Raw genomic sequence first — 20,592 nt, 5'->3', positions numbered from 1 at the left:
TATCTTGTTTGAATTTCCATAGGTGAGCCAGCCCATCAATGCTAGAGCAGGAGTCAGGCCAGTTTCCTTGTGCTAAAACATGGTGCGTTATCGACATATTTTGCAGGATTGGGACCACCTCTTTTCTGTTCCTTTTTAATATAGCAGGTGTTAATATATCAGGTGCTTCAAAATGTACCTCTAAAACATTCATTTTCCTGAATATTACATTTCTAGTCATATTATTTAAATGTATCAGGAAAGCTTCAACTAAATCTTTTAATCCCATTTGATCTACAAACAGAGCTGCAACATGACAGGTTGGATTAACGTATTTGGCATTTGTGAAATTATAAACCTCACATGGCAAACAGACAGCAACTGCTGCTGCTCTTTCCCTTCCACTTTTGTAACACCAGGCTAAACTAAAATAAACCCTTTCCCTACATCTACATTTGATTGAAAGATAGACATGCAGGAAAGGGTGAAGTATCCTAAGTGATGGGCTCAGTGGGATATTGAATTTATGTCTCGCTTTGATGCTTCTGGGTTTCGTTTTCTGCTCCTGAGTAGAATTAATTCTCTTCCCCACAGGAGTCGATTTAGTATTCCACATAAAACCCCCCATTTTATTGTTTTAAATCCAACTTTCAGGGAAAGGCAAGAGGTCAAGGGGAGACAGAAGGAATGAAAGGTGGAGAGGGGACCTTTTACAACCCAAACGCTGTTAACACCCTCTTTAATACACTAAGCTCCATTTTGTCTGTCTTGGTTTCAAAAAAAGACAAGAGCTCTTTTAAAGGGGGCCCTGAATCCTCATTTCCAATTCCATGTTCTCCCTGACAACCCTTTACCTCGTGTTCTTGACAGTTACACAGCTGACAGCATTACTTTTCCCCTTGTGCTCCACAGCAAGAGTCAGAAACGAGATAGCCAGCTCCCTGCAGAGCCTGATCCAACATCCTCGAAGCCAATAGGTAAAAACTCCCTTGGCTCCAACCCCACGCTCCTGCACGGGCCATGGCGAAGTGGGTGAGCTCTTCTGAAGAGCCCCGAACCAACAAAATGCTGCCCAGACTTCCAGAGATGCTTATCAGCATTCAGAGCAGCCGCCTCCATGGTGTGGAGGACACTTCAAAGAGTGTAAAAGCAAAAGTATATACAGAACAAAGTAATGAAAGAGAGCAAACTAGGCAGTCACAGGCAGGGAGGAAGAAAAGGGCAATGCTATAACCTGGAGGGCTTTGTCTGAAAGTTTGCTTCCTGACAGCCTGTGCCCAGCTCACAACATGATGTTGCTCCAGATTTTTCAGTGGTCTGAGCACTAAGCTGATGGTCAGCTACAGAATGTAAATATTTAGGTTTTCAGACACAGCAAAACCATTCCTCACCCATTACACTAAGCTGACCATACTGACATGTATCTACTCCAGAGGTATATGCACGTGGTGTGAAGGGATGTTTCACACATCAGTCCATTTTCTTACACATCTGTCCATTTTCTTACCAACATCATTCCAACAGATGTGCCCCCGGGACAACCTGAGGCACCCAGGGCTCATGCCGGAAAGGTGCTGAACCCCTTGGTCCTAGTGGAGCGTCCTTGCCCAGCTGCCCATAAATAGATCCACAGCAGGCATGTTCCCCAAGCTTCAAAAGCCGGGGCAGAGGGGCCCAAAGAGCAATGCCATGCCCAGGACCTCAAATCTGGGCTAAGCTCTCATCTCCTGAGAAGACCCGCTGTCAGTTCGAAAGTATGGAAGTGAAGTTTGAAAGCTAAGGACCTGAATATAACCAATAGTTATCTTTGGCTGAGTTTGCAGATAGCTTGACACAAAACCTATGACCTGTACCAAATTGAAACTGTGCCTTCCCTTTGAAACCTACTGTTCTGTTCAAATTTCATCAGCAAAGCCCTCCTTTGGAGGAGGGTAAATCCTCCTTCAGAAGCAGGGCAGGACCCCTGTGGAGAGACAGCAGGTCTATAAGGGAGCCAGCATCATGCAGGCATTGACTGATTGACCCTTCCTACCCCACTGGGGATGTACCTATGGCCACGGCAGTCGGGGGTGCTCGTATTGGGCCCAAATTTGTTTAATCCTGGGGCCTCGGATAGCTTTAATGCAGTCCTTATTATAGCCTGCAATGGGTGAATGACTCTTTGCTATTCTGGCACTAATAGTGTCAAATGGCATTAATTAAAACAAATCACTTATAAAACAGGCTGGATTCATCAACAATAAGTGAAGAGATATTTTTCTTTTTTTTTTTTTTTAGAATTTTAATGAATAAACAGCAATTCCTATTCATTATTTATGTACTTCTGAATTTTAATGAATAGTTCCCAGTGCTCATTAACAAATCTCTGTATTTATGGAAAACTGGCACTTCATAAATATCAAATTGTGCTATTTTATGTGCTGGTTTTATATAAATATAGAAATTCTGTAATTATCACTCGAACTGATCATTAAAATTCAAAAGCAGATAAATAAGCCCAAGCTTTCTGCCTTATTATTCAGATAAAACATCCTTCTTTTCTTTTCTAAATGGTTCCCTGTACCCCCACGTGTTACACCCTTTCCTCAGGGGTGGCATGTAGCCACCGCTTGTGTTGCAGGTAGCACCTTTCTGCTGTGTTATCTGGGGTTTCTGCTCTAAGCCAGCAGCAAGGGACTCTTTTGTTGATGTGCACTGGCTTTCTCCCAGCCTCATCTCTCTAGGTCATGAGATTCCTGGTTGGCATTCTCATTCTACACTGATCCGTCCTTTTTTCCCCTGACATTGTTATTGACTTTTGTATTATCGCAGCATAAACCATTAGCCATTTTATGCAAATCCGTGTGTTGAATGAAATCCATGTCAAGTCCATAAAATCAAATTCCAACTTGCCGTGTGATGTAAGCTTATTGAGCTGCCTTTGTTAGAAACAGCTGGGAGGAAAACCCATCTGATCTGATCTAAACCAAAATAAACCAATGCAATCCGCTCTTCATCTGATCACATGCCTCTTTGGAGCACAGAACAAGTCCTGTCCTGATCTCAGTTGTGTACGTGGAAAGCTGACACAACGCTGCTGCTGTCCAGGAAGCTGTCCCAGGTTTATATCACTTCATTTCAGATCGCTTGTTCCAGCATCAATTATCCACATGAAGAAAAAAACCAGAGTCCTAACATTAAAGTAACCCTTGAGCAGCACACTGGTAACCTGCACTTTAGCTGGCTTCACTACAAGCCATTTGAAATCAAATCCATAGGATAAACCAAATGCTTTCTAGGTGTATGGTGGTACTCCCATCCCATAGGACAAGGGGCTAAGGTGATAAAGAAGGTCGGAGATGTGTCCAGGGTCCCAGAGGCGTGCTCAGAGACAGTACCACAGAGCGCCTACTGGAGGGGAAGCACACAGGTATTTAAAAGGAAGACAAAACTGTGACTCTTACAAAGCAAAATGTATACGAACCTAAAAGCACAGGACCTTCTGCAGGTAGATATATTATCAGGGTACTGCAGCAGTCATGTTGTGTTAAAGGTTATTCCCTTAAATATCAGACCAATGAACGCCATTGCATTTAAGGTCAGGAAAATTTTTGTGTTCTCTGACTGCATCAAGGCGTGAAACCAAAGGCTGCCCGGGCTTCGCCACTCTCTTTAGAGAAACCTGTGTGCAGTATTTTTCCCTTTTTTTTTTTAAGTTACATGAGGTACTTGCCACAGTGGCCGGAGGTACTTGTGACAAGTGTTAACAAAGTGAAACAAGATGTGATTAGCAAATATAATGGCCACATCTCCTAACATCTACTTTTACTTCTTTGCTTTTTCTTTTGTTCAAAATTTCTAATCTCCTCGGAGTTTTGCATTTAAAAAAACTTTGGATCTCAAAGACTATGGCTCTACCCGAGCATCAGATAACTTATCAGGTTTGCCATGGGAAAATCTCTTTCCAGTTTCCTGACTAGGCTGAAGTGGTTCATAACAGCTTAGTCCAAAACTCCCCTAGTGTGCTTACCGGTATTTATTTGTTCCTCAGGGCTAAATCAGACCAACACTGTTCCAAATTGCAGAGTCAACTGAGTCAACACTCCTTACATCACCTGTGAGAAGAAAACACACTTTTATCCTTTTTTAGAGAAAGTGTTGAGTTTGATGTCTTTTAAGTCTAGCTTTCCCATAGCTCTTAACATTAAGGAGGACATCAGCACTTCATCTCATTTCTTCCTCATGCTTTCCTTTGCTTTACATAAGCTTTGCCTCTTCTCCTACACTGAAACTGTAACCATCCTGGAGCAGGAGGAGTGTGTTTAGTCTGTGTTGGTATGACACCTCGCATGATGAGGCTCTCCTTCACCAGTGTAGGCCCAGAAATAAAGTTAAGACCAAAAGCAAGATGGCTTAGCTATGGCGCTTCCCCGTAGCCATTAAAGGCAGGCTGGGCAACCAGCTGGCCAGTCCCTGGGAGAAATCACTGAAATCCCTGCATGCAAACCTCACCTCCCAGAACGACAGCTTTCCCAACAAGGAATCAGCTGTTACCAAAGGAAAAACACTCAACTCTTTCTCTTACGTACTTATTTTCCCCTTACCTCTTTACCACTCTCTAACTCCAGCTCCACTTTTTCAGTCTGACCCTTTTTCTATTGTGCTGAGCTTCTCCACAGTGTTGGCAGCTGCTATTCAGAGAGTCTGCAAGGCAGCCGAAGGCTGAAGGTTTCATTATAGCAAAGCCCTCCTAATGTTGTGCATTGTGCATGGTTCAGCAGTGCAGTCATTAATCCTCTCCCACTGCTCTCTGCCACCCCTGGGGGAGGTTCTCCTCCAGGAGGCACATCCCCTTGGCCGGTCATGTTGAGAGGCAGAAGCTCCTGAAATATTTTTGAATTTATTATCACGGTTGCAGCAACAGAAACAGTTGACTTTTCTGTCTAAATCAATATGGGGTTTCTTCCTTCTTTTTTATTTTTTCTTTTTTTTTAAGGACATGCCTACACAACTGCTCCACTGCCAAGCTCTTCAAAAGCACAAGCAGAGGAAGAGATGTTGGATCATTCTGGTTGTAATTTCAGTACGTCTTTCAACTGCCCATCTACAAGCGGGTTAGTCTGGTGCTTTTTGACCACATTACCCCTCCATTCTACGTTTGATGTTGACCTACTTTCCCATGCCATAATTCACTAATATTCCCCTCAGCATCTAGATAATAAAGTAAGAGGAAAAATCCAAATCAGACTTGCACCAAGCAATTATTTTCACATCTATCTATATTCGGTGTGTTAGTGCCAGGCTTTTGTTAACACACAATAGAGGATAATGAGATCACTTTTTAATTCTCTATCTTCTTCCATCTGAAGCTCTGAAAGCACTGGGGAAAGACAAGAGCTGTCATGTTTTACCAGGGTAGTGCTTCAAACAGCAGTGTGCCTCGCAGTGATTATGGCCATGTGTTTACAGGAAGGTGCAAAAAATAAGTGGATAAATAAGTGAATGAAAATCCTTATGTTAAACATTTGACATAGATTCAATAATAGCTCAGGCAATTTGTCTCCCTTTACAAATACTCATTCTTTAAACTAAGTCCTCGGGTAACCCCAGACAACACCAGGAGCAAAGGTGGGGAGGTGAAGCAGTTTAGTTGTGTAAGAGACAGAGGGCTTATTTTACAAATAACCTGAGCCATACATGTGAAAACACAGCACTGAAAAACATGACACTACAGAAAATCTCTGCTTCAGGACTGTCCCTGGGAGAAGGAAGCGTAGGTCCAAAGCCTCCTCTGTCACCTAATTTTTGAGCTACACAGCAAGATGTCCTCATCGGGGCAAGCTCACCATTGTATTTTCCGCTGACGTGGGGGTCCAGAGAGCTGGCTGTGCAAAACTGCTAATTCATCTGCAAAGCCAGCCCTGGCCTCCTCTTTCCGCACCGAGAGCTGTGCCAAGGCACAGACCGGCTACCATGCCGTGAGTGGACAGGGATTGATAGGCCCGAGGGCCAGAAGAGACTATGGTGATCATCTGGTCTGGCTCCACACACACCATATGCTCTAAATATTTCATAGATGTATTATATACCACACAGGACTTCTGGAGGCTTGAACCTAACAGCTCTGTGTATTCTGGGAGTCTGCTGCCTACGAGAGGGTGTATGAATGTTCATTACACGTCAGAGAAAAATAACTAAAACCTCAATATTAAACAATGATATCTGAAGTATAGCACATAGAGAATGGAGTGTGCTAGTAGTTTTCTTATTTTTCTGCCTTTTAGGGTTGTTATATTTCACAGCTATCTGTCGTTTGCTCTCCCTGGTGATACACAATGCAATGTCCTCACCATCTGCTGCATGGAAATCTCTCTCCACTCCCCTTTCCAGGAGATGTACATGAGATTTTGCACGCCTGCGCGTGTGTGATTTGTCCTGTGCCTCTACCTGCGGCGGCCATTTCAAGGAAGCACATTTTGCTGTTGACTGAGGAAGCAGTGGAGTGCTGAGGTCTCGTGATGAGACCCAGACTTAGGGTGGAAATGGGTTTTTGCAGCAAAGACTGACTAGGGCTCCAGTGTGACAAACACAAACAGGCTGAAGGACATATTGGCTACATTCAGATCAAAGGACTCGGGAATGCACATGACCCCCTCGGTGTCAAGTCACAAACAAGGATTTTCTAAACGATCTCAGAGTTTGCTCTGGCCAATATTAGAAGCCCTTGACATAGAAGCAGAAGTTTTCCAAGCTATACTTTTTTTAAAACATGATAGATTTTGGCTAATAAAACCGCAGTCCATTCAGAGAATCCCAAAATATGCATAACATAAGCCAGAAGTAACTAGATGAACTTTCCAATCAGATTTTTTATCATATTCTTGAAATAATACTCCTGATCTACAAAAAATTACTAAAGAAAGCTCTGAGTAAATATAAGTGAAGCAACTCTGTTGCCCTCAGCAGAACTGGGACTTCTGTTTACTTCAAGATTAAGCTTGGTGCACGCATTTTTACTGTTCTCAAAGCCCTGTTTTGATAGGACAACTTTTGCATTCCTGAACCTTTAGGAAATTCCCCAGAGTATAAATTCCAGGGGTAGGCAGAGAAGCACTACTTCAGGAGGTTTCCTAAGTAACAAAAGAGTCAATAATACCATGCCTTATCAAAAAGACATTATGAAAAGCAAAATTTTAGACAAGAACACAGGTGGCTTTTTTAAAGCAGGAGGTGTTTTTAAATTGCCAGGTTAGTATAAATGCAATATAGCCTCGGCTTTTAATAAAAGTTAAAGTTGTTTTTTCACTGGTGAGCTGATTATTTTTTTATACATAAATATTAACTACAGGTTAATCATATGCCATTGAATCCACTTGTAATTGTAGCCTCTATAAAGGTGACCTTATGGAACATGGTAGTTTCTGGTGCATGTCTGCAAGCTTTGCCGTTGAGAGAATTTTGTTCTGGCCTCACAAATGCCTCACAGGTTTAACTGACCGGACCCATTGCTGGATAACACTACGCTACACAGGTATTTAACGTTTTTGGAAGGATTTTGTTCGAGTGCATGTGTAGCTGGTGGCTAACAGCAAGGACAGAAAAATTAGGAAAGATTTACTAGAATACCCAAGTGTGATATACACATAGAAATCTTTTAAATAGAATAAGTAGCCCTCTCCAGACATACTTAATGACGAGAATAAACTCAGCTCCCAAATTACAGTCCAAGTTCAAAGCTAAAGTTGCTGTTTCTTAGCTTTGCAGTTGATATCCTTTCAACCACATCTAAATACAGCAAAACATGTCCTCCCAAATGCAGGGAACTGGCTGGCGGATGAGGAGACCCATCCTCAGCTGTGTCCACAACCACGACTGGACTGAAGCCAGCCAAGCTCCGGGGATTTTACCAGCCTTGCTGCGTGGTCGTCTGAACCGACCTTCTCCCAAGGCCTGCAAAAGGCTTGGCAGGGGAAGCTGTCAGCAGCTGGAAGAAATGGCCTTGGCTTCTCCATAACTCTTACTTCTAACACAACCCCTTGGTCATAATTTGAAAGTAATACAGAGTGTGGACAGGCAGCCAGCCCAAACACAGGAATATTTCAAGTGAGACATTAAAATGGGACCGTAGGAGCCAGAAAACCAAGTCTCATTAACTGTGTCCACACTGTACTTGACCTGAGTGGCTCTGGGGTCGTGGCACTTGACTCCCATGCCAGCCCCCACCAGCAGCCTGTGCTCAGCTTGATTTCAGCTTGACTTTTTATTGACTGGCAGCAAAGACAGAATCCTCTGGGAAAGTAATTTTTTTCTGTCTGACACGATTGCCGTGAGGGAGATCAAATAGCTGGAGACTCTGCAAGTGATGGGGCTTGCCAGTGAAACCTGTTTTCTGGATACTGTAACCAGTGGATGCACCTTGGAAATTAGCTTTTCCCTCAGGAATGTAAACTGCAGCCTGCCAGACTAACAGGATATATATAAGGCCAGTTAGTAATGAAAGAAATAGGTATAAACTGGAGGCAGAGACAATCCACTACCGCCAGTATATAGTTGTGCCTTGGCAGTAGTACACTTACACATCCAAAGACACATGAACTGTAATGAAATTCAAAGCAATATGGTTGCAGGATGAAGCGAATCCCGGGGAGTGTGAGCATCTCCCAGTGACAGGACAGTCCCCACAATATTTTGCACATCTATTTGGAAACAGAAACCTTCATGGAAAGAGCTCAGTTGTAGCTTGAGCCTCGTAACAGCCATCCCAGGCAGGTGCAGATCTTCATTGAATTTCTAGTTTCCACTAGGCTGGAAGTAAATTAAGCTCAATAAATGCACAAACTTGCACGGGCTGACTGACATGGTAGGAGGTGGCAGCAGGGGCTATCGGCTACTGACAAGTCACTTAGGCAGACAATCCTCCTCTGAAGCTTTACGTGTAGCTTCGTTGAACTTATGGCTGTTTACTCACGTTTCTTCTCAGGAGCAACTGGATAGCTCAAGAATATTGTTAACCCTGTGCAAAAGAAAATATATCCTGCTTAATGTGTCTCTGTACAAGTACCTGAAAGGAGGTTGTAGTGAGGTGGGGGTCGATCTCTTGTCCCAAGTAACAAGCAATAGGAAATGGCCTCAAGTTGTGTGAGAGGAAGTTTAGGTTGGATATAAGTAAAAAATGTCTTCACCAAAAGGGTTGTCAAGCACAGGACGAGGCTGCCCAGGGAAGTCATTGAGTCACATCCCTGGAGGTATTTAAATAGCGTGTAGATGTAGTGCCTGGGGACACGGGTTAGTGGTGAACTTGGCGGTGTTAGGTTAGTGGTTGTACTTGATGGTCTTAAAGGTCTTTTCCAATCTAAACAATTCTATGATTCAATGATGCTATAACATATGATTTTGCAGACCGAGGATGTTTCACTGTTTCTGTAAATTTGGCAATTTTGCTGTCTGATCACATTTTCCTTCCTAACAACGTGGGCAGTGTGATTTGTTGCTGTGGAAGAAAATCACTATTATGTTAGCAGCACAGGAGCAACAGTTCTAACATCTGACACAGCAGTAGTAAGTTCCTGACCTGACATTTAGAAGAGACTCTTTCTCACTCCAGTGTGCTTTGCAGTAAGCCCTAAAGACCTTGCCCATGCTTTACACCAGTAGTGTTGCTTGTGATCAGCACTTGACTCTTCATCTGCTGTGGCTCCTGGGGTCTTTTTATTCTTTCCGAACATCCAGCTTACAGTCAAATGTCAGCTCCTCAGAAAGAAGTGGTTGGCTTGTGGTTAAGGAATGGGAAGCAGAAAGTTCAGTTAATTCCCAGCTTGACCACAAACATCCCAATGAGATTGGCCAGACTGCTCAGGGTCTGGTTTATTCCAGAAACACTGAGCTCCCCTGAACAGAGTTGCTACCTAGTGGAGTTCTTATGTGCTTGGCATACTTGTAAATCAGGCCCTTAATGTCTCTGCTAACATCAACAGCTGAAGGGCAGGGACAATCCTACTGCCTTTCTTTCACTTTTTGTAAGCTGGAAGCTCATTAAGAGGCTCTCTCCTCTGAAGCACTTGTACAGCACCGAGCACAGGGAGATCAGTGGGTTCACCAGAGAAGCAAAAAGTAAGAGTCAGGGAGCAGGAGTCCCTATGAGAGGGTCAGCAGAAGGGGGTTCTCCCACAACCAGGGAAGCAGATCAGAATATGCCAGAGGGAAAAAGAAAGATTATAATTCTCTCAAACGCACTTGGAAGATTATACAGGCTGACTCATGGGCACAGTTAATGGGTTTCTGGCGGCGTGATTGTACCTCCTTATTTGAACTGCTCAAAATGAAGGCGGAATTTTAGTCACACAGAAATTACATCAAAAGGAAAAGCCAGATGTTTTGTGAATCCCACCACTAATGAGCTACAAGTGCTGTTTTTTCCATTGTACAAGAAAATTATGAATTTTTAAACATATACAAAACAAATTGTTTGTGATTACATTAGACCTTCAAAAGAAAATGGGAACATAAATTCAGAGATGAATAGCATAATATTGGATGCTTGCCTCACTGCTTGACTTCAATAACTTATCTCAATAAATCCCCCAGCAGAAAGCATCTTATGTACTTCAAGCCTGGAGAAGATGAGACATGAATGCTGGAGGAATTACAAGACAGAGGGGCTTTCTTGCAACAGTGAACAAGCTGAAAATTACAAGGTAATGGAAACTCAGCAGGAGGCCCCCGTACCCTGCCATTAGCTAACTCCTACAATGATTGCTGCAGAAATCACTTAGGTTATGTAAGCACACTGTACACTGTTTCTGCACTTTGCATCTTTCTCCACCTAAGCACACAGACAATTTAATTAGGCAAGAGGAGATACCTGAGCAACAGGGACTTTGGCTTGCACATGAAACAGAGCTGCCTGCCTGGCCAAACAGCAGTCCTTCGTCCCAACATGACCGTCTGCCTGTCTCTTTGTTGCGCTTCAACACTGGCTATACAGATGGGTTTATTAAAGTATTTTCCACTTTTAAGCCAATATAGCCCCAACCTTTCCAAACTGCACTGCTACTGTGACTGTGGAGCTCAGGTAAATGAAGAATTAACAACAGGAGAGTATTAGGCTTGAGTTGCTTAAAGGGCAATTAGTGCCTGTCCCTCATGCTTCTTACTACAGTCTCATCCTATAGAAACACTTGTTAGCCCAGTCTTGGTTAATAGGTCAGCTTCATATAAACAGCCCTGTGCTGTGGCTCTTGTTTTACCAACCAGGAGGTTAATGAGGATAAGACACTTTTGCAATATTAAAAGTGAAGAAGAAAGCCAGCCCAGCGGGTGCAATATGGCAGGGCAGAGTGGGAAGAACACTCACAAGAAGGCACAAGGAAGTGGGTAAGAAGAAAATGCTTCTTCCAAGCAGATACAACACAGAAACAGAGGAGATCCTCTGCCAAGAAGTCTGGAACATGAAGGAGATACAGGGGAGATCATATTAGATTTTCCCCAGGAGCTGGGGAAGGAGAGAGCAGTAGTAATGGCTAATGGAGTGTCACTTCATATTTAGAAAATGACACTGGTGCTGTGAGTGGGCTTACAATGCCGGCATGCGGAGGCACAGCACTGGGATTATGGAGCAGGGACCTTGATTGCGGGCTCTGCACACTGCAAAAAGGCCCTCCCAGACAAGGGGCCACCAATAGAACATCACTGTCCCCCAGATTTTACCCTCTAAGAACTGCCCTTTCCTACCCTCCTTTACACTATCACATCACAAAGCCATCAGCAATCTGTCCTCAACCCTAAGGGTTAAGGGTTATTTGGTCTCAGAAAAGCTAAGTGAGTGAGATGTCCATGCCAGCCTGAATTTCCTATTTCTTATCCCTTATTATAAAGTTTAATCCTGCAAGACCCTGGGCTCTGTGCTGCTGGCCAGGTCTGGCCCTACCTCAATTGAGTTTTAGAGACAGAGAAGAGCGCTTTTCCTCCAGAGGCCACAGTGGCCTCAGAGAGAGGTTTTACTCAGTATAGCCAAGAGGAAACACAAGTTGCAGGAGGTCAAACCTGCAGTCTTATTTTTTTTATCTCAGGTGCTTAAAAGATACGCACCTAAATCCATATTTAGGTACTTACATGTCTCAGTGAAGTATTTTGGAGCACGACAGCGGAAAGCTTGACTCTGAGGAACTTCAAGTTAGATATGACTTTACACTTCTGATAGCTGTGATCTCGTATACTCACATGCAGGTCAGGGCGAACCTTGCCTGATGTCCACCACAGCATCCTCTGGAGAGAGGTCAGAATCAAGCTCAGACTGGGACTTAATGCCTTAATGGAAACTCTTCCACTGCATGTGTAATTCTTTGACTCCATCTCACCTCTCAGAGGGCTGGGAGTTATTCCTCAGAGGTACTGCCCTGCATGGAAGCCCCTTCCATGCTATCGGCATGCACTATAACCACCAGCAACGCCTTTCGTATACACTGCTTGCATTTAAACTCAACCCTCCTCCAGCATTTTCCAATCAATACTACACCAGGATTTCTGAGACACCTTGGTATTTTCCAGTAACTATGACGGAAAATGCGAGGCATATTGCAAATACCACTAAAGCCACTAGATGACATATATTCCTGTGCTGAGCTCCAAATTCAGTGGGACAGATTTTGTTCTGAGCTGGAGGAGAAATGGATTTCACCCTCTGTGTCTCAGAGACGCTTTCATGGTGGTGACTGCTACATCCATGGTATGAAATATGTGATTGTAAAACCTTGCCTCTCACTCTATTTGCTCTATCATTTCTCTAAAATCGGTAAGATACTGGGTATTAACTGTTAAATATTCTTGTCTATCTTCTATATCCAGAGGACGAGAAGTTTAGAAACATTGGTACTCTATGCACGAAAGTGAATCTCAGATCCCAGAACGTGCTTTGGGTTTTATGGGTTTCATTTCAGGAGTTGGTTGAATTTCTAACTCAAATCAATAAAATGCATGGGTGCATTTACACACTCATCCAGCCTTCCTGGACATGTTAGAAGATTACCAAGCTTGCCTGATTCTAATTAAAAACGGACCAGTGGGCAATCAATTTAACTTGTACCAACTTGTAATTACAATGTTTGCTCTACAGCTCTACAAAAAAAGGCGGCAAGAGAGGCGGGGCTTCTGTGGGATTTTTGTGGTGCTGCCCTGAAGCACCTCAGAGCAAATTACTTGTGATAAGTTTTAGTGTGAAAATTGCATTGTTTTAAAATCATCTCAGTACTACTTTATAAAACACTAAAATGGAAGATGCTGGAAAGTAAAACCTGTAATATTCTCTATGAATCGCCACTCATTGCGCTCCTGCTGTCTGACCAGGTTACTTACGTGATGAGCTGCCTTTGTTTTTCAGCCTGGCTGTTCGTTTACGCGTGCTAGGTGTTTCTGTGGGCAGATCTCTCCTTACTGCTGCTGCTTGACCATTCTGAAGGGGAGTTTCCTCCTCTTCTGCCTTTCCTCTTTCTCCATCACTATTCAGGCTGTAAAGAGAACAAGAAATATGATCAAGTTCTTCAGTTCCATAATCACCTTTCCCTTCTGAACTGTTTTTTATTAAAAGGGTTCCTGCAGAGTTATCCTGCTGCTGTTTCACCAGTACCTCAACTTGCACAATCTGTGCCTGATTTAACCCAACAAATAGACCCTTTTCTTCCCCATCTTGGCACTTTATACAGCCAAGGAGTACTTGCGGCCTCAGCACAACATTATGGCAAGACAATGTTTCCTGTGCAATAGAGACAAGCTAAACTGCTTCTTTTTCCCTATCACCGTATGATGTTAAATTCCATGCCCCATCACCAGCAGTAGAAATCCATTGGCAATTTCTCCTAATTCAAGCTCTGTCAATTAAATGACAGCAAATAAATGACAACTTTAATGGCACTCCATAACCAAAATTACTCTGCAACAATTTTTGCTTTATTGCTCACTTGTGTCATATCAAGTACCACACAATTCTGAAAAATATCCCCAGAAGAAGGGAAAAAAAAAAGAAGGAAAGAAATAATGGAGGAAGGAAGCAAAACTAGTGAAAGAAGAGATCAGATCTACTTTCTGTTGATGCATTTACACAAATCGTCTGTTCTCTAAGACAGGACACAGTTCAATGGAGCTGATTAGATGACTGGTAGATGCTTAGAGTGAAGCTAGTCTTTCACAGCAAAACACATTTCCATCATTTATTTGTAATGCCAAGACACTCAGCTATTGCCAGACACTGAGTCAATGTTGGGTTTTCAGAGAAAAAAATACACAGTTCAAACCTGTGATTTAAGAATTTGAGGTACTGCGTTGCCCCCGCTCCCTTGGAGATATCTGATGCACAGGAGAACCAAATTACTTACTGTTGACACTAACTTGTTTCACTGAGGATTCTTATTTGTTCTGAATGATTTTCAAGCACTGGAGAGCGTTAAATGCACACCACCACCAGGAAATGCTTATAATGATAGTTATTTGTCATACCTTCTCTCACCACTGGATTTCTGCAGGATGGATGTGGGACCAGGCAAGAAACAGAATCACTGAATAGCTTAGGTTGGAAGGGACCTCTGGAGGTCTTTAGGCCAACCTCCTGCTCAACGCTGTCCCAACTAGATCAGATGGCCAAGGACCTTGTCTAAATATCTCCACTGGTAGAGATCCCATAACCGTTCTGGTCCTCTGCTTGTGTCAGAGCACTCTCATAATGAAATTGTTTTCTTTATATCTGGAAAGGTATACCCAAAAGGGTTATGTATCTGGAAATGTTTCCTTATCCCTTTTCCCTTATATCACTGCAATTCCCTGCACTGAACACTGTAATTGTTGTCTCTTCTCCTAACAGAGGGAAAGCAAGAATCAATCTGTGTGGAAACCTTTGACAGCATCAGTACTTTGGAATATTCTGTAACAAGCAGGTCCTGTGCTCACACCCAGAGATGTGTTAACTCTTACCCGGATCTAAGGTCTAACTCTGAAGTTACTAAAGTTAATGAGAGTTTTCCTGTTAGCGATACCTAACAGCCCTTGATGTCAGTGACAATTTGTGAATGCTCAACAACATTTTTAAATTATTAAATAAGGACTCAAGTGAAATCACTACTAGCTGGGATTTTGATGCGCTATTGTATATGCTGCAGTAACTTGCACTGTCAACCAAATTCATGTTTTCACAAAAATAACAGGATGAAGAAGGATCAGTGAATTTACTAGAATGCCTGAAGCATGTCAGCACAAGAGACGTGACAGTAAAACAACCGCTACCACCAGCTGAAGCATTGAGCTCAGTGGTCTGAAAGCAGCTCTGCCTGGTACTTTGCTTATCATTAAGGAGGAAGTTGTTCGGTTTCTCTCCCAATATTTTCTGCCATAGACCTCAAATATAATTCTTTCTGAACAGGAAAGCACTCCACAGATGAATCGGTTCCATTTCCCACAAAGGCAAACTGCTCTGCTTCATAATTGATTTTCCACAGACAATTGATTTAAACTTTTCAAACCCCTCATGATGGTAGGATTAGATCTGAGTCTTTACAGTGCCCTACAGTTTGCAGGGAGAGCTCTGAGCTACATTTCTCTTTCACAGAGTTCTGCTTAATTGGACAAAGGGGACAGAGTTCAAGAGAGAGCCAACAGAAGGTGTTTTATTTAAACATAGCCCTAAAGTACCTGTAATGAGAAAGTGTGTCTCTCACTCCCATGTATAAATGACAGAAGCGATGTTTCAATCCCATTTACCTCTCTGGGCTAGGTGGTTAACACAGAAACCTGATGTATTTTGTCCTATAGCATTAGTTCAGGGAAATGTGTTTATTACGAGTTCCATGGTAATATACTTAGCATAGTCCTTTCAAGTGATGACTAGAGGTTTATTTAGGAACAAATTCAGCACCAGCTACAGTTAAAAAGAAGCTTTCACATGTCAGTGGACACTGCATTGGATCTTTACTGGCTGTTACGGTAAAAAATAACCCATAAGAGAGCTGAGGGAAAGCGATTAAACATTTTTACATGCAGCTTATTGGCATAAACAGCATTACTTCTCCCAGTGCATTACTGTTTCCAATAAGTTTTCTTATTAGGATCGATGGGAAACACCAAACCTCCATGGCTGCTGTGTGAATATGTTTCCTTCTGACAAAAGTTGAGTCTGGCATCCCAGAGCCAGGAGTTCCCAACAGCCCAACAGAAAACAAACGTTTTCACTGACATTAGGATGGTCAAGCAGCAGCAGTAGTGAACCCTCTGCCCATAGGGCCACCTAGCACAGCCATCCTTACTTTGTGAGGGGATAAAAACCCTAAAGTTTATCTCAATTTACAGAATATTCTATTTTTCACAGTCCAGTTGAGCACTCATCAATTCTTCCCTCCTCCAGGGGAGAGAAGGTACCATCCCCACAGGCCTGGGAGCTTCCCCTGGGTGGTTTTTACTGGCTGGACCAGAAGGGAGTAACAGTTGAGAGTGAAAATGTTTTAGATCCGTTAATAATGTCTGAGGTTCTCGGGCTAAGAAATAAAAAGATTGGGATTTGGTACCTGGCACGGGTGACCATCAGGTATAGTAAACATGGAATGTATTTATAAGCTATTTATGTTCTGAATACCATGTACAATTTAAAATGACCTGTATTGGATGGAATTTTCTACATATACTGAAATTTTCTTAAAAATGGTATTGTAAACTAGCTGAGAAACAGTGCTATGACAGAAACCAAGGCAGCCAGATCTCTTAGGCAGATCTGCCCAGACCTACTCTTATCAGGACACCATGGAAGGGCTCTAACAGCCCAGTGAGGTTTTCTTTAAATAAGAAACAGAACAGCTTTTCTTTTTACAATACTCGGGACCGTGTGGATAAGATAAAGGTTCCTGCTGTGTTCCTGGGGGACAGATCCCTTTCCTTAAGGCTTGCTCTCAGTGTAGTGCTCAGCAACTTGCTGGCATGCAGATGGTCTGGATACCGAGGAAGTCTTTTTGCATGCCAGTGCCAAGGCCTGGCATTGTCCCTTATCCCGCGGTCACCAGCTCCCTGCTGCACTCTGGGCTCTCCCCATGCTCGGCTCTGCTCTGGATCTGGCCCAAAGGCCTCTCACAAACACCCCCAGCACACTCCAGGAAGAAGTCGTCTTCTGTCCTTCCCAAGTGTTGTTTGGACCTGACCCAGTAGCTCCCTTTTTGAGGGCAGATCATGATGGTCAAGGATGTATAAACGCCATCTACCACAATCACACATTCCTCTTTTCCTACTACCCCCTTTCCTTTCTCTCAGTAACTCAACACCATTTTCCCCTAGGAGTTTGACCCAGAAATAGAGCTTGACATTCAGAGAGGGGAAAAAACAGCAGGGATCTCCCCATAGCCCGTCTTGCTTTTCCATCTGCAAAAGGAGCCAGAGCTTGGTTTGTGAATGTTATCCCAGGGGTGCTGCAGTATCTGCTTCCAGATAAAGCAGTAATAAATTCACCAATGGTCTTACTTGATTTGACAGCCCAACTCCAAGAATTCCACTGGCTTTGCCCACTATGAAGGGTGTTCTGTGCAATGCCACAGGAGGGGCCCCTGCTTTGCAAGACGGTGGAAGCCCCCAGCAGCTCTGCACGGGTTTTCCACCGCCATTTTTCATCTGAACATCCTGCAGTGCTCTGCAAAGGGGTGATCATCTGTGGCCTCCCTATGGATGAATAAGGCAATGTGGAAGGTTTGCCTGTGCTCACCCCAGGGGAAGACAGGGGCATGGGCAGGGCAGGACAGCAGGTCTCCCTGTCCCTGATGTGGGACCACAGCACGTGGTCTTGCATTTCCAGGCCCACCAGGGAACATCTGCCATTGCACAGGCAGCATGGCCAGCGCTGGGTGGACAGCTGATCGGATGGTTTCACAAGTCCAGCGGTGACCTCAAGACATTAATTCCCACCCATTGCGTTCACGTTCCTCCTTCCTAAAGCACAAACTGCCAGAGCCAAACAGTCTAACAATACTGTCTCAGCCTGAGGCAATCAGCTCAGGACAAAGGCAAAGATAATTGCTATTGTCTTCCCTATCTTATAGCTGTGCCAGGAAGAAACAGGCTCCCACTGCCTCTCCTCGCCACATAAAATTGGGCTGTTTGATTTTCTTCACAGTGACACTATTAAATTATTCTGAATTAATAGATGAGCCAGTGAATAGAAAGGTTACTTCTTATGGCAGGCATGCAGGACACCCAGCTGACAAGGTGTTTTTCACATTAGAATGGCAAGGTTTTTAATAGAGTGTAAATGTCTTTAATCACACAGACTAAACAGCACTAAGCACAAGTTCAAGGTGACTCCAACGGCTCCTATTCAAAATCTGCATTTTCATCTTCCTTAGATTAATTCATATTTTAATTGCTCATATCACTGATTGAAGTGTTAGTGAAGGGAGCACTTTCCTTCCTTTGATCTCCTGCTTTCACTACACTCAGGCAAGGCTGGACGATAGGCAAACCTACAAAATTGCTCTGCTTCAGGGAGAGCATGTGGCACAAGTGCGGAATGGCTGAAATCACACAGCATGAGTGGCAGCAAGGCCTGGGGACAGGCTACTTCATGTTTCTTCTGTTATCCCATACACCTAATTGCTTACACCACTACCAAAACAAGAGAGACTTCACAGAATCACAGAATCCCAGGTGGAAGGGATCTTAGGGATCACCTAGTCCAACCTTTCTGGGAAGAGCACATTCTAAACAAGGTGGCCCAGCACCCTGTCCAGACAACTCTTGAAGGTGTCCAACGTGGCCGAGCCAACCCCTGCCCTGGGGAGATCATTCCAACGGTGACTGTCCTCACTGTGAAAAACTTCCCTCTGGTCTCCCATCGGAATCTCCCCAAGAGCAACTTGTGTCCATCCCCCTTGTCCTCTCCATGGGACTCCGTGTAAAAAGGGAGTCTCCGTCTTCTTTGTAGCTGCCCCTTAAGTACTGGTACACCGTGATGAGATCCCCTCTTCATTGATGTTATCAAAATTTGAATGAGGAAGAAACTCAGAGGATGCTTTTTTTGCAGTGAGCTTGTGAATTTCCACCCCCAGATCACAGCCCTGCACAACCTGCACCTTGCAATGGGTGGCTGTGCCCCTGAGTCTCCCATCCTTCACATGGACCTAAACCAACTTACAAAATACCACTTCTTATACAAAGACCAGTCGGTAAGCCTCTGCTTCGCAAACAGGACAAACAAGAATGGCTGCGATAAATGTAGATAACATCACAAGTAGGTTGGGGAAGGGACGATGAGGCTTTTTGTTCTTGCCACAACACACCAGTGAGAGGAGCTTTCAAAGCAGCTGAAAGAAGAAAATTTCAAAGCCAGCAAAAAGAAATATTTTTATACTGATTAGCCTAGAGCACTCATAGCCATGGGATGTTCCTGAAGGAAAAGCAAAAAAGATTTGAAAAGGCATTGTAAATACATATGCCTATCATGGCTGTCTCAAGTTGATGGCTGTCAAAATGGGGGAAGGGATCTTAATATTTTCTTTCAGTGTGGACTCCTGTGAGGCATTTGTTCCTTGTCTGTCCGTCGGGGGTTTTAACACTTACAGTCTAAGGTATCTGCTTCTGATGCCTGTCAAAGAGACCCTGAGCTAGAGCTGCTGCTGGTGCACCCAGCCTGGATGGTCCTCTATTGCTGATGAGTACTGACACCAGTAGCAGCTCGTGTTGCTTAGCACAAGTACCAGCTGAACCATCAACATATTAAAAACCAAACGAAAACAAAAAAACCTCCAACATTACATTTTTCACTCAGAAAAGATAAGTACAACTTTTTTCTTCCTTTTTTTCTGGTTGCCCAGGAGTGTAGCAGCATGCCTGAGGGGCTTCCACTGGGGACACGAGCAGACGTCTTGGCAAGCAAAGCCTGATCATTTCTGAAAAATATATTCATGGTTCAAAACCCAGTGTTTCCGTATTAACAGAGGAGGTTCTGTACAAAGCGCTGTGTGTGCCAGCTATTTCTGCACATTTCAAAGCCACAGTGAAGTTGCGCACACCAGCAAAAGCATTCTCTCAGTCTGTAGACATGGGGTCTGCAGTGGTGCCACAGTCTGTCCCTGCACTGGGAGTGATTCTTTCCAAGAGGAGAGAGGAGCTGCTGATGCCCCTGGGAATTACCTGTGCCAGCAGCCCCCACCCTCCTTTCAGCTGGGATGAAGGTCTTTCACACCAGCCTGTCGCCTTCCTCCCTGCCAGACCAGTTTGCCCAACTTTAGATTTGCACTTCCTCCTTTAATTTGATTAGTGACAGCTGCTATTATCTGAGGAAATCTAAATTGCCTCTTCCTGTGCTAATGAATCACTGTACTATGTGTGTGGGGATTAGAGAACAAGATGGATTTATTAATACACTTCTAATTAAAGGGACAGTTCCGCTGTTGCAGTGGCTTTCAGTGAAGGGGTTTTAGCAGGTTTTGGAGGTGGAGAGGAGAGCCACGGGTTGTCACTTCTAATTACAACCCACACCTGTACCTATATGTCTTCACAGACTGCAACTAGTGAGTGGAGATACCAATTTACATGCATGGAGCAGGGCAGCCATATCAATGGGGATGTCACGTTAAACTCTCTTGTCTGCAGGAACAAGTTCAGGTCCGGCATGGTGCTGCT

This window comes from Phalacrocorax carbo, chromosome 17, assembly GCF_963921805.1.
Source record: "Phalacrocorax carbo chromosome 17, bPhaCar2.1, whole genome shotgun sequence".
Classification (NCBI taxonomy): Eukaryota; Metazoa; Chordata; class Aves; order Suliformes; family Phalacrocoracidae; genus Phalacrocorax; species Phalacrocorax carbo.
This window is presented reverse-complemented; position numbering follows the sequence as displayed.